Genomic DNA, 15,362 nt, shown 5'->3' on the forward strand with positions numbered 1-15,362 from the left:
CCATGAGTGGGTGGCAATTTTTTTTTTTTTTTTGAGAAAAGTTGGCTGACATCTTTACTGGTTGGGGGGCAGGGATGGAGGTTACTCAAGATCTCTTGCTGGGTGGTTGGCTTCCTATCCACCATCAGAGGCTTCTAGCTGTGCAGGATGGCACTGGTTCTGCCTATGCGGCCATGTGCAGATCCGGTGGTATTTGTTCTTATAGATCATGTGCCAGATGCTGCTGAGGGTGGCCTGGGTGTCCTTGTTGATGGCCATGCATAGGAGGCAGTTGGCTTGCCGGCCTCACCTCCTATTTCAGGACCACCGTGATGCCTTTGTGATCCTCTGCCGGCTCTGTGCCCACAGTCTTAAGGTGAACCGGCTCCCTAGAGCAGTAATCAGGCCTTCAGATAAGTGGATCAGTGCTATACATTTGCTTGTTCCTCTTGATCAGGAAATTGGAGCAGTTCTACATGATCATCCATTGCAAATGTGTGGAGGTGATCAGAGCTTCTCTGGCTGTGGCAGTGGGAGGCGCAAAAGAATACTGATGGGGACATTTATGAGCCTCATGGCTACCTGTAATTTGCAGAACAGGGCCAGTAGTCCTAAGAATCTTCTGGTCAGTTAACATTTCAGGAGGGCTGCCAGACAAAATACAGGATGCCCCATTAAATGTGAAATTTCAAATAAATGACAGATAAATTTTGTATTATGAGTTCCAAATATTTCGCGGGCATATTTATACTAAGTAGTTATTTGTTGTGTATCTGAAATTTAAATTTAACAGGTGATCCTGTGGTTTTTAAGTGCTAAATCTGGCAACCTATACCTGATTTATTAGCCCTGTCAAGGAAATTGAGCCTGGAGAATTCTACAGATCTTTCTTTGACAAGGCAGTGTTGCCTGCCTTACTCTCCTCACATCCTACCCCCCAAAATAAGAACATTAGCCTGTTTCCAACCCTCACTCTCCGAGACAGCAGGGGACTGGAAGCAATGACAATATACCCTAATCTAAGTTCCTGCTATGAAAGTTATAGCAGAGTTTTATAGTGGAAACAATGTGATGATCCCAGAAGCATGGAGAACAAAGGTTACTGCTAAAGAAAAGACTTTATTTAAAATTAAAGTGAAGCATGCTCCATTTCTTTTTATTGTGATTATAGTTCCTTATATAGTCTTTCTTTCAAAAAGAAGAGGGCAAAATTCCCTTCAAGCCACTTAACAGTTTAACATCAAGATATTTTAATCTTCTAAAATGTAATCTTAACTGCAGGACATGTGATAGCCACAAAGCCTGTAAATCATATATATTTCAGAGAATTGAATTTGCTCATGAAAACTTGGAAAGGGCTCACTAGCCTAGCAGTAATCAAAAGACTACTCCATAAATGAGCTTACCAGCACCCACTTTCCCACATACCCAGTATGACTCCTTTTTGTTCTTTAGGAAGCAAATCTTTTGTCTAACTTTCTGCTTGAAGACCTACTTACAATAGATGATGCTTGAAATCTTATCCAATTCTTATCCATCTTCTCATAGGACTTAGATTTTTTTTTTTTAATTAGGACATTTCCTAAGGATAAGCAAAGGATACCTATGTCATTTCCTGCTTCTCTGTTCTTCTATCTTCCCATAATTCTCAGGAATAGAAATTGGCTTTCCCTTTTAATTCTCCTAAGCCATAATTTCCTTCTATGGGAGAGATAGTCTTGATGTCATAGACAAATGGGTATCCTGTCTACATTGTTGCTCAAACTATGACATGGGTTTTCACTGACTGATCCTAGATATCCTGAAAAGGAAAGGATAAAAGGAAAAGAATTTTGAAAGTCTATCCAAGGACAATAATGCCACTACTTATATTTTTAAATATTTTCTACACATTCTTTCCTTAATAAGCCCTATTTCTATAAATCTTCACTTTCTCCAGAAGTAATGGATGTCTCAGGCAGAAGAGGGCAAAGGTTATAAGTTCAGAAAGGCAAGTAAGAAAATCGCATTAATGATTTTAAAATGTCACTGCTGTTATATCATTAAAGAAGAGAAGAATTCTTAAAACATTTAAAAAGCTATTGTTTTGTGTGTGTGTGTTTTTTTATTTTTATTTTTTATTTTGTAATATACGAAATTTACTGTCAAATTGGTTTCCATACAACACCCAGTGCTCATCCCAAAAGGTGCCCTCCTCAATACCCATCACCCACCCTGCCCTCCCTCCCACCCCCCATCAACCCTCAGTTTGTTCTCAGTTTTTAACAGTCTCTTATGCTTTGGCTCTCTCCCACTCTAACCTCTTTTTTTTTTTTTTTCTTCCCCTCCCCCATGGGTTTCTGTTAAGTTTCTCAGGATCCACATAAGAGTGAAACCATATGGTATCTGTCTTTCTCTGTATGGCTTATTTCACTTAGCATCACACTCTCCAGTTCCATCCACGTTGCTACAAAAGGCCATATTTCATTTTTTCTCATTGCCATGTAGTATTCCATTGTGTATATAAACCACAATTTCTTTATCCATTCATCAGTTGATGGACATTTAGGCTCTTTCCATAATTTGGCTATTGTTGAGAGTGCTGCTATAAACATTGGGGTAAAAGTGCCCCTATGCATCAGTACTCCTGTATCCCTTGGATAAATTCCTAGCAGTGCTATTACTGGGTCATAGGGTAGGTCTATTTTTAATTTTCTGAGGAACCTCCACACTGCTTTCCAGAGCGGCTGCACCAATTTGCATTCCCACCAACAGTGCAAGAGGGTTCCCGTTTCTCCACATCCTCTCCAGCATCTATAGTCTCCTGATTTCTTCATTTTGGCCACTCTGACTGGCGTGAGGTGATATCTGAGTGTGGTTTTGATTTGTATTTCCCTGATAAGGAGCGACGTTGAACATCTTTTCATGTGCCTGTTGGCCATCCGGATGTCTTCTTTAGAGAAGTGTCTATTCATGTTTTCTGCCCATTTCTTCACTGGGTTATTTGTTTTTCGGGTGTAGAGTTTGGTGAGTTCTTTGTAGATTTTGGATACTAGCCCTTTGTCCGATATGTCATTTGCAAATATCTTTTCCCATTCCGTTGGTTGCCTTTTAGTTTTGTTGGTTGTTTCCTTTGCTGTGCAGAAGCTTTTTATCTTCACAAGGTCCCAGTAATTCACTTTTGCTTTTAATTCCCTTGCCTTTGGGGATGTGCCGAGTAAGAGATTGCTACGGCTGAGGTCAGAGAGGTCTTTTCCTGCTTTCTCCTCTAAGGTTTTGATGGTTTCCTGTCTCACATTCAGGTCCTTTATCCATTTTGAGTTTCTTTTTGTGAATGGTGTGAGAAAGTGGTCTAGTTTCAACCTTCTGCATGTTGCTGTCCAGTTCTCCCAGCACCATTTGTTAAAGAGACTGTCTCTTTTCCATTGGATGTTCTTTCCTGCTTTGTCAAAGATGAGTTGGCCATACGTTTGTGGGTCTAGTTCTGGGGTTTCTATTCTATTCCATTGGTCTATGTGTCTGTTTTTATGCCAATACCATGCTGTCTTGATGATGACAGCTTTGTAGTAGAGGCTAAAGTCCGGGATTGTGATGCCTCCTGCTTTGGTCTTCTTCTTCAAAATTACTTTGGCTATTCGGGGCCTTTTGTGGTTCCATATGAATTTTAGGATTGCTTGTTCTAGTTTCGAGAAGAATGCTGGTGCAATTTTGATTGGGATTGCATGGAATGTGTAGATAGCTTTGGGTAGTATTGACATTTTGACAATATTTATTCTTCCAATACATGAGCAAGGGAATGTCTTTCCATTTCTTTATATCTTCTTCAATTACCTGCATAAGCTTTCTATAGTTTTCAGCATACAGATTTTTTACATCTTTGGTTAGATTTATTCCTAGGTATTTTATGCTTCTTGGTGCAATTGTGAATGGGATCAGTTTCTTTATTTGTCTTTCTGTTGTTTCATTGTTAGTGTATAAGAATGCAACTGATTTCTGTACATTGATTTTGTATCCTGCAACTTTGCTGAATTCATGTATCAGTTCTAGCAGACTTCTGGTGGAGTCTATTGGATTTTCCATGTATAATATCATGTCATCTGCAAAAAGCGAAAGCTTGACTTCATCTTTGATTTCCTTTTGTTGTCTGATTGCTGATGCTAGAACTTCCAGCACTATGTTAAACAACAGCGGTGAGAGTGGGCATCCTTGTCGTGTTCCTGATCTCAGGGAAAAAGCTCTCAGTTTTTCCCCGTTGAGGATGATGTTAGCTGTGGGCTTTTCATAAATGGCTTTTATGATCTTTAAGTATGTTCCTTCTATCCCGACTTTCTCAAGGGTTTTTATTAAGAAAGGGTGCTGGATTTTGTCAAAGGCCTTTTCTGCATCGATTGACAGGATCATATGGTTCTTCTCTTTTTTTTTGTTAATGTGATGTATCACGTTGATCGATTTGCGAATGTTGAACCAGCCCTGCATCCCAGGAATGAATCCCACTTGATCATGGTGAATAATTCTTTTTATATGCCGTTGAATTCGATTTGCTAGTATCTTATTGAGAATTTTTGCATCCATATTCATCAGAGATATTGGCCTGTAGTTCTCTTTTTTTACTGGGTCTCTGTCTGGTTTAGGAATCAAAGTAATACTGGCTTCATAGAATGAGTCTGGAAGTTTTCCTTCCCTTTCTATTTCTTGGAATAGCTTGAGAAGGATAGGTATTATCTCTGCTTTAAACGTCTGGTAGAACTCCCCTGGGAAGCCATCTGGTCCTGGACTCTTATTTGTTGGGAGATTTTTGATAACCGATTCAATTTCTTCGCTGGTTATGGGTCTGTTCAAGCTTTCTATTTCCTCCTGATTGAGTTTTGGAAGAGTGTGGGTGTTTAGGAATTTGTCCATTTCTTCCAGGTTGTCCAATTTGTTGGCATATAATTTTTCATAGTATTCCCTGATAATTGTATCTCTGAGGGATTGGTTGTAATAGTTCCATTTTCATTCATGATTTTATCTATTTGGGTCATCTCCCTTTTCTTTTTGAGAAGCCTGGCTAGAGGTTTGTCAATTTTGTTTATTTTTTCAAAAAACCAACTCTTGGTTTCGTTGATCTGCTCTACAGTTTTTTTAGATTCTATATTGTTTATTTCTGCTCTGGTCTTTATTATTTCTCTTCTTCTGCTGGGTTTAGGCTGCCTTTGCTGTTCTGCTTCTATTTCCTTTAGGTGTGCTGTTAGATTTTGTATTTGGGATTTTTCTTGTTTCTGGAGATAGGCCTGGATTGCAATGTATTTTCCTCTCAGGACTGCCTTTGCTGCGTCCCAAAGCGTTTGGATTGTTGTATTTTCATTTTCGTTTGTTTCCATATATTTTTAATTTCTTCTCTAATTGCCTGGTTGACCCACTCATTCGTTAGTAGGGTGTTCTTTAACCTCCATGCTTTTGGAGGTTTTCCAGACTTTTTCCTGTGGTTGATTTCAAGCTTCATAGCATTGTGGTCTGAAAGTATGCATGGTATAATTTCAATTCTTGTAAACTTATGAAGGGCTGTTTTGTGACCCAGTATATGATCTATCTTGGAGAATGTTCCATGTGCACTCGAGAAGAAAGTATACTCTGTTGCTTTGGGATGCAGAGTTCTAAATATATAGGTCAAGTCCATCTGATCCCATGTATCATTCAGGGCCCTTGTTTCTTTATTGACCGTGTGTCTAGATGATCTATCCATTTCTGTAAGTGGGGTGTTAAAGTCCCCTGCAATGACCACATTCTTATCAATAAGGTTGCTTATGTTTATGAGTAATTGTTTTATATATTTGGGGGCTCCGGTATTCAGCGCATAGACATTTATAATTGTTAGCTCTTCCTGATGGATAGACCCTGTGATTATTATATAATGCCCTTCTTCATCTCTTGTTACAGCCTTTAATTTAAAGTCTAGTTTGTCTGATATAAGTATGGCTACTCCAGCTTTCTTTTGGCTTCCAGTAGCATGATAAATAGTTCTCCATCCCCTCACTCTCAATCTAAAGGTGTCCTCAGATCTAAAATGAGTCTCTTGTAGACAGCAAATAGATGGGTCTTGTTTTTTTATCCATTCTGATACCCTATGTCTTTTGGTTGGCGCATTTAATCCATTTACATTCAGTGTTATTATAGAAAGATATGGGTTTAGAGTCATTGTGATGTCTGTATGTTTTATGCTTGTAGTGATGTCTCTGGTACTTTGTCTCACAGGATCCCCCTTAGGATCTCTTGTAGGGCTGGTTTAGTGGTGACAAATTCCTTCAGTTTTTGTTTGTTTGGGAAGACCTTTAACTCTCCTTCTATTCTAAATGACAGACTTGCTGGATAAAGGATTCTCGGCTGCATATTTTTTCTGTTTAGCACACTGAAGATATCGTGCCAAGCCTTTCTGGCCTGCCAAGTTTCAAAGGAGAGATCAGTCACGAGTCTTATAGGTCTCCCTTTATATGTGAGGGCACGTTTATCCCTTGCTGCTTTCAGAATTTTCTCTTTATCCTTGTATTTTGCCAGTTTCACTATGATATGTCGTGCAGAAGATCGATTCAAGTTACATCTGAAGGGAGTTTTCTGTGCCTCTTGGATTTCAATGCCTTTTTCCTTCCCCAGTTCAGGGAAGTTCTCAGCTATAATTTCTTCAAGTACCCCTTCAGCACCTTTCCCTCTCTCTTCCTCCTCTGGGATACCAATTATGCGTATATAATTTCTTTTTAGTGTATCACTTAGTTCTCTAATTTTTCCCTCATACTCCTGGATTTTTTTATCTCTCTTTCTCTCAGCTTCCTCTTTTTCCATAACTTTATCTTCTAGTTCACCTATTCTCTCCTCTGCCTCTTCAATCCGAGCTGTCGTCGTTTCCATTTTGTTTTGCATTTCGTTTAAAGCGCTTTTCAGCTCCTCGTGACTGTTCCTTAGTCCCTTGATCTCTGTGGCAAGAGATTCTCTGCTGTCCTGTATACTGTTTTCAAGCCCAGCGATTAATTTTATGACTATTATTCTAAATTCACTTTCTGTTATATTATTTAAATCCTTTTTGATCAGTTCATTAGCTGTTGTTATTTCCTGGAGATTCTTCTGAGGGGAATTCTTCCGTTTGGTCATTTTGGAAAGTCCCTGGAGTGGTGAGGACCTGCAGGGCGCTTCCCCTGTGCTGTGGTGTATAACTGGAGTTGGTGGGCGGGGCCGCAGTCCGACCTGATGTCTGCCCCCAGCCCACCGCTGGGGCCACAGTCAGACTGGTGTGTGCCTTCTCTTCCCCTCTCCTAGGGGCGGGATTCACTGTGGGGTGGCGTGGCCCGTCTGGGCTACTTGCACACTGCCAGGCTTGTGGTGCTGGGGATCTGGCGTATTAGCTGGGGTGGGTAGGCAAGGTGCACGGGGGCAGGAGGGGCAGGCTTAGCTCGCTTCTCCTTAGGTGATCCACTTCAGGAGGGGCCCTGTGGCAGCGGGAGGGAGTCAGATCCGCTGCCGGAGGTTTGGCTCCGCAGAAGCACAGAGTTGGGTGTTTGCGCGGAGCGAGCAAGTTCCCTGGCAGGAACTGGTTCTCTTTGGGATTTTGGCTGGGGGATGGGTGAGGGAGATGGCGCTGGCGAGCGCCTTTGTTCCCCGCCAAGCTGAGCTCTGCCGTCCGGGGGCTCAGCAGCTCTCCCTCCCTTTGTCCTCCAGCCTTCCCGCTTTCTGAGCAGAGCTGTTAACTTATGACCTCCCAGACGCTAAGTCGCGCTTGCTGTCGGAACACAGTCCGTCAGGCCCCTCCGCTTTTGCCAGCCAGACTCGGGGGCTCTGCTTGGCCGGCGAGCCGCCCCTCCACCCCGGCTCCCTCCCGCCAGTCCGTGGAGCGCGCATCGCCTGGCCGCCCTTCCTACCCTCTTCTGTGGGCCTCTTGTCTGCGCTCTTCTTACCCTCTTCCGTGGGCCTCTCGTCTGCGCTTGGCTCTGGAGACTCCGTTCTGCTAATCCTCTGGTGGTTTTCTGGGTTCTTTAGGCAGGTGTAGGTGGAATCTAAGTGATCAGCAAGACGCGTGGTGAGCCCAGCGTCCTCCTACGCTGCCATCTTCCCTCCAACCCCTAAAAAGCTATTTTTAAAGCTTTAAGGAGACAACAGACTTCCCAACTTTCAGTAGTATACCCATGGACTCCAAGCTTAACTCCCCAACTCCCCCACCTCGAACACTTTCTGGACTTAGAAGTAAATGTGTTCCCAAATTGCCTTTTAAAACTTAACCACTTGTAAGAAGAAGGACTCCTGTGTTCAATAATGTAAGCAATTTTTAAAGCAAACAAAACATATATGCCCCTATTAAGGCTACCTTGAGAATTTGTGGCCTTATTCTGATGAAAAAGAGTCAAAGTTATAACCTACCCAAAAGAAAATTAAACACTCAGAGAAGAAGAAGATAGAAGTAAAAGTTTAACAGCGTTTCACTGAACAGCTGTACCAATTCTGAAACTTTTCTCAATATATTCAAATGAGAACCTCATTAACAAAGCAAAGAATTCTGGGAAGATAAGTAGATCTTAAAACAATTTCGAGAAACAATATACAATTAAGCTGCCATATGTGTTTCTTCTTTATGAGTGATACACAATACATAATGAGGTGAGGGCTGCAAACATTTCACAGACTTTTATTTTTACCATGAACATCTTCCAGACATTTTAAGAGATGTTAAAATTAGTTTGGAAAACTATCTACTTCTCTTTAAAGTTTTAGTTGTTGGCTTTGACAAAGATATTCCTTCATTGCTAGGCATTGAAGCATCTACCATCAGTCATGATGAATTACTACCACATCTGTTGTCCTTTTTTAGGTTCAACAAGCAAAGGAAAAGAGTGACACATTCTAATTGGCCAATCAGGTGATCAGGTTTAACCCAAGTATTTCAAGTTTGTCCCTACATGACTTTTGACTACAAGTACACTTTTGCAAAGAGAGTCATGCTGTGCTTTATCCATTCCACAAGTGTTTCCAGGCATTCATCATTCAATAAATGTATATTAAGTGCTTACTACTGTCAGCCAGGAATTTACACAGACAAGGAATGAAAGAGTAGCATTTTACATTATAGAACAATCCACTGAACAACATCAGAATACACTTCCTTTTTAAACACGTATGGAATGGGCGGCGCCTGTGTGGCTCAGTCAGTTAAACGTGGTACTTCGGGTTGGGTCATGGTAGTTCGGGTTAGTGAGTTCCAGACCCACATCAGGCTCTGTGCTGACAGCTCAGAGCCTGGAGCCTGTTTCAGGTTCTGTGTCTCCCTCTCTCTCTGCCCCTCCCTTGCTCGTGCTCTCTGTCTCTGCCTCTCTCTCAAAAATAATTAATTAATTTTAAAAAAACATGTATGGAAGAAAGAGCAAAAATTCCCTGCTATCATGGAGCTCACAATCCTCTAGGGGGAATAGACAAACTGACAAGTACATAAATTCTCTGGGAAAATTTAGGAAATAACGGAGATAATGGTGGTGGGTGGCATGGTTGGATGCTGAGTGTAATTTAAAATATGATGGAAAAGAAAGGCTAAACTGACAAAATGACTTCTTTCATTGAAGTATATAGTTGACATACTATATTATATTAGTTATTAGTTATTAGCTGACATACTATATTGTATTAGTTTCAAGTGTACAACATAGTGATTCAACATTTCTATACATTATGAACTGATCACCACTGTAAGTCTAGTTACCATCTGTTACCATACAAAAACTGGAAGTATGTGAGTGTACATTCCACATAAATATCTAAGGGAAGAACATACCTGACAGATGATACAGAAGGTGCAAAATTTATGAGATGGTGTGCATAAATGTTGGAGCAGATGTAAAAAACAGGAATTATTGTACACTGTGATTATAAGTGTTATAATCACTTTGGCCAAAGTATCATATTTCCTAGTAAAGTTAAACACATACCTACTCTGTAACTCAGCAATTCAAAATTTTTTAAATGTTTTATTTATTTTTGAGAGCAAGACAGAGCATGAGCGGGGGAGGGGCAGAGAGAGATGGGGGACACACAGAATCCGAAACAGCACTCCAGGCTGTGAGACTCTGACGCGGGGCTCGACCTGAGCCGAAGCCAGAGCTTAACCAACTGAGCCACCCAGGCATTCCTGTAACTCACAAATTCAAATCCAAGATGTAGACAAAGACAAACAAAAATAGAACTAACAAAAAAAACTGTACAATAATGTTCAAACTGGAAAAATACATATGTTCATCCACTGGTGAATAGATAAAAATAGTCTGTGGCATATTCATACAATGAAATACTATACAGCAATAAAAATGAGCAACTACTGATACATACAAAAAACATGAATGAAACTCAAAATCTGTGCTGAGTGAAAGAAGCCTTGTTCAAATTACTCCATTTGTCTGAAGTTCTAGAACAAGAAAAGTAATTTGTGGGGGAGAGAGATGAGATATCGAACAATGATTGTTATTGGAAATTGGGTTAAAAGTTTACTGGGGAAAACATTAAGGAATTTCTGTGATGGTGGTAATATTTTTTAACTTGATAGGAGTTTAGGTTATACAGTTGTATGCACTGTCAAAACTCATTCAACAGCATATTTATAACTTTTGTATTTCTTTGTAGGAAAATTTTACATCAAAAGAAAAAAATTAAATGCTAATCAGATACTGACATGAAGTTAATGATATTCATGCTGAAGTGTTTAGGAGTGAAGAGTGCTGGTGTCTGCAGCTTGCTTTGGAATATATGTAAAATAAGATGAATGATGGATGAATAGCCAGATGAACTAAGTATGTGGTATGTATAGAAATGTTAATAGAAGAATCTAACTAGTGGATTCGAGTTTTCAAGGCAAAAATACTTTCAACTTTTATGTAAGTCTGATACTTTCAAAATAAAACACCAGGTGCCTGAGTAGTGCCGAAAGGCTTTTCTTGGTCCAGTATGGCTAGAAGATAGCTTTGCAGAGCCTTCCAGCAGCTCTCTTATAAGACTGCATGTGTGCAGGGGCAGGAAACACAGAAGTTGCTAACCCATAAGGGGATGGGGAAGAAATTCAGGAGTTTGGGTTCAGAAAAAACATCTCAAGACTGCATTCACCCTGCATATCTATGTAATGAAGCAATGTGGGGCATGGGGTAAGTGGGCTAATTTCAGAACCAATGCCAAGCGTTCTTAATAACTAGTCCTGGTTGATACCCTCCAGGTGAAAAATGCTTCAAGGAAGACCAGCTCAGATTTAACAAACACTTTAGGATCTTTTACCATCTCCAATCATTTTCCTAAGACCTATAATACATGCGCTAATGCACTGAATCCCCACAGTAACTGTATACAGTAAGTACAGATATTTACAGGAGGGCAAACTGAGGTACAGAGAGGTAAAGGAACTTGCCCAAACTCATAAAGCCAGCAAGTAGAAAAGTCAGAAATCAAACGCAACTGGCCTAGCCCCAGAGTCTGAGCCCTTCATTCCAACTCGAAGCTTCCTTGTGTTTGAGATACTCTTAACTGCTAGTCACTGTTTCAGGCCCATTTCATGAGGCTTTTCAAGGAATCTTCACTACAGACCTGCTGAGTTGATATTTTCACCCATATTTTTCAGGGAGGGAAACAAATCTGCTCTAAGTTTTCCAACTGGTGGAACTGGGAATCAAATGCACACCACTCTATTATTCATTTTATTATTTCATTTCAGTATTATTTCATTTCATTTTATTTTATTTATTGCTATTTTTTCTGTCATTCAGTTACTCAACAAATATTTATGCTACACATATTCTGAGCTGAGGACACCAGGATAAATAAGTCTGATATAGTCTCTGCTCTTGAAGCTCAGAGTCCAACAGAGGAAAGAGATAATATAGAAACAATGGGATAGGGACCTTGGTGGCTCAGTTGGCTGAGTGTGGGACTTCGGCTCAGGTCATGATCGCACGGGTGGTGAGTTGGTGAGTTCGACCCCCACATTGGGTGAGTTCAAGACCACTTCAGGGGATTCTCTCTCTCTCCCTCTCTCTCTTTCCCTCTCTGCACCTCCTGGGATTCTCTCTATCCCTCTCTCTCTGCCCCTTGCTCACTCTTGCTTGCTCTCTCTTAAAAATTAATTAAATAATTAAATTATAAAAAAAGAAACAAGAGAATTTTGGTACATGATATGTGCTATAAGCAAATGAAGTGGGATTAGGTATTGGGTTTGTATTTGGAGGGTGAACAGCTATAGCTGGGCTGGGTTGGGAAGTCTTCTTGGGAGCAATTACTTTAAAACTAAGGCCTGAGAGATGAAAAGGAACTAGGTGATGCGAAGAAAGAAGAGGGAAATGTTCCAGGCAGAGAGACCAGGGAGGATAATGTGTGGAAACAGGAAAGAGTGTGCTCAAATAATGGGAGGAAGTGCAGGGTGGTTGGAGCAAGTGTATGAGGATGAGGTCAGAGAGACAGGCAAAAGTCACCTCAGGTAGACATTTTACAGGTAAGTGTTTTGTGTTTTTTTATGAAGTATCTTTTCAGTCATTTGCTGATATTTTAATTTGCATTGTTTGCCTTTTTATTACTGAATTGTAGAGTTTCCTTTCACATTCTGCAAGGTTTTTTTTTTTTAATTTTTTTTAATGTTTATTTATTTTTGACAGAGAGAGAGAGAGAGACAGAGCATGAGCAGGGGAGGGGCAGAGAGAGAGGGAAATATAGAATCCCAAGCAGGCTCCAGGCTCTGAGCTGTCAGCACAGAGCCCGACGCGGGGCTTGAACTCACAGACCGCGAGAGCATAACCTGAGCGGAAGTCGGACGCTCAACCGACTGAGGCACTCAACCGCCCCTACATTCTGCAAGTTTTTTGTCTAAGATGTAAATTGTGGAGTTTTTCTTCCAGTCTATTGTTTGTTTATTCAGTTCCTTAATGGTGTCTTTTGAAAAACAAATGCTTTTAGTCTTAAGTCTATTTATCAGTTTCTTCCTTTATTTTGGATCCTGGCAAAAAAATATATTTACCTAACCCAAAGTTTTAAGGATACACTCTTATATTTTATTCTATATCATTTAGAGCTTTAGTTATTCCTTTTGGTCTATGATTCAACTTGAACTAATTTTTATTTAAAGTGAGGTAGAGATCAAAGTTCTTTTTATTTATTTTTTGCAATATGGTTATCCAGATGCTTCAGCGCCCTTTGTTGAAAATATCTTTTATTTCTTTTTTTCCAAATATAGATATTCTTCAGGTATTGGCCCTAAGCCCTCTTTTACTACACTCTCTTCTTACATGGTTTTGCTTTCTCATGACTTCCAATAAAATCAAAATATTGATGATGCCCACATGTATATCTGCATTTGAACACTCTCGCCTTGGTCTCCAGATAATTCAATTCAGCGGTCTATTTGATATTGCCTATTGAGTGTTTAGAAGACATCTTAAATTTAACATAGCTAATATCAGTCTAAAAGTCCACAATTATAGAACAGCTCCGTTAATATGAGTTTTCTAGAAATACTACCACTATGCTTTCAGAAACCTAGGAATCATGCTTAATACATTTTTCCCTTATACTTCTCAGCCAATAGTGGTAAAACTTGCAAACTCTTTCTCTAAAATCATCTGAAATCCAACAACATTTTAAGATCTGCTCTTCCATCACTTCCATATCTACCCACGATTACCTCTCACCTAGACCACTGCAGCCACCTATGAACCGTTTTCTTCATCACTTTTGCACCACCCTCCAATTCGTTGCTCTCAAAGCTGCAAAAGTGATCATTTTCAAATATTGTATTATGTAACTCCCCTGCCTAAAATTCTTCAATAACTTTTACTCGATGTACTAAAAAATATGTATTAACCATCTATTGTTTGAACCAAGCATTGTTCAAAGTATTGGGGATATAATGATAATTACGAAAATATGTGGTTCCTAACTTCATTAAATTTACATTTATCCAATATTCACACACACACACACACACACACACACACACACACCTATAAAATGTTAATGGGCAAATATCCAGAAGAGTAATGAACAGTGCTATGAATGTCTTCAAATAGGAAATTTATATGGTTCGAAAATAAAACATGGATTGTACTAATCCTTTAGCACAAGTTCTCTAAAAAAGAGAGACCCAGGCAGAAAATTAGGCATGTAAATATGCAGACTTAAAGTATGATAAGGCATGACAGGGACACAGAGTTGGAAAGGCAGATGACCAAAACCAGAAAGAACAAGATGAATTTTGGGAAAAAGGCATAAGCCAAACTTGCAGGCCTTCTTAAGAGGTATTTTTCTTTTCCTTAAAATAACAGAGAACAATTTGGAGGTGCCTGGATGGCTCAGTCAGTTAAGCGTCCAACTTTTACTCAGGTCATGACCTTGCAGTTTGTGAGTTTGAACCCCATGTCGGGCTCTGTGCTGACAGCTCCAAGCCTGGAGCCTGCTTCGGATTCTGTGTGTCTCTCTCTCTGTCCCTCCCACACTCATACTCTGTCTGTCTCTCTCTCTCTCTAAAAAATAAATAAACGCTTAAAAAGATTAAAAATAACACAGAACAGTCTGAGAAAGATCACTGTGACTACAGTGTAGAGAATATATTGAGAAGGGAACAGAGTAGATGCGGACAGACCATTGGAAGGTTTTAGCAATCATCTAGAAAAAGTAGGATGGTAGGGCCTTCCTACTTCAGGACCCTTACTCGTTCTGCCTGGAATGATCACCTCCATTGCTCCTGGATTGAAGGTCCCAGGTCCACTTGTCAGCTCCCAGATTAAATGTGTCCTTTTAAATGGAGGCCTTCCCTTACCACTAAGAAAATAAAATGTTTCTTGCTCATTCCATTATTTTCTATCATCACCCTATTTTGTTTCCTTTTCAGCGCTTCCTATTTTGCAATTTTCACTTCTTGTTTATTTGTTTATTTCTATCTCCAACACTAGAATAGATGCACCAGAAGAGTAGGGATCATGTCTTGTCTTTTTTTGCCACCTTATAAATCATCAGCACATGTCACAGCAGCTGCCTCATGGTTATACTCAAAAATGTTAATGAAATAAAATACTTGGCTTCAACATATTAGCTTTCCTCTTTCCATAACATATAAGCCACCTTAGCCCAAGCATGCTCAGTTACACCTTTCAATAACTGTTCTATTTCTATGTGTCATGTGCTGGGCAAGGTGTTAAGGATAGAATAATTACTTCCCAGACTGTGTGCTATCAATCGGTGGTTTAGAGCAAGGGTTCTGGAACCAAGCAGCTTGAATTTGAACTTCAGTTTTTCTGCTTCCCAGCTGTGTGATGTTGGGACATTTACTTATCATCTCTGGACCTCAGTTTCCTCATCTCTCAAATGGGGATATTAAGAGCTCCTTACAACATTGTATGACTACTAAAGGCCACCATGATTTGTAGCTATTATTC

The sequence above is a fragment of the Panthera tigris genome, chromosome A3, assembly GCF_018350195.1.
Source record: "Panthera tigris isolate Pti1 chromosome A3, P.tigris_Pti1_mat1.1, whole genome shotgun sequence".
In the NCBI taxonomy this organism is placed as follows: Eukaryota; Metazoa; Chordata; class Mammalia; order Carnivora; family Felidae; genus Panthera; species Panthera tigris.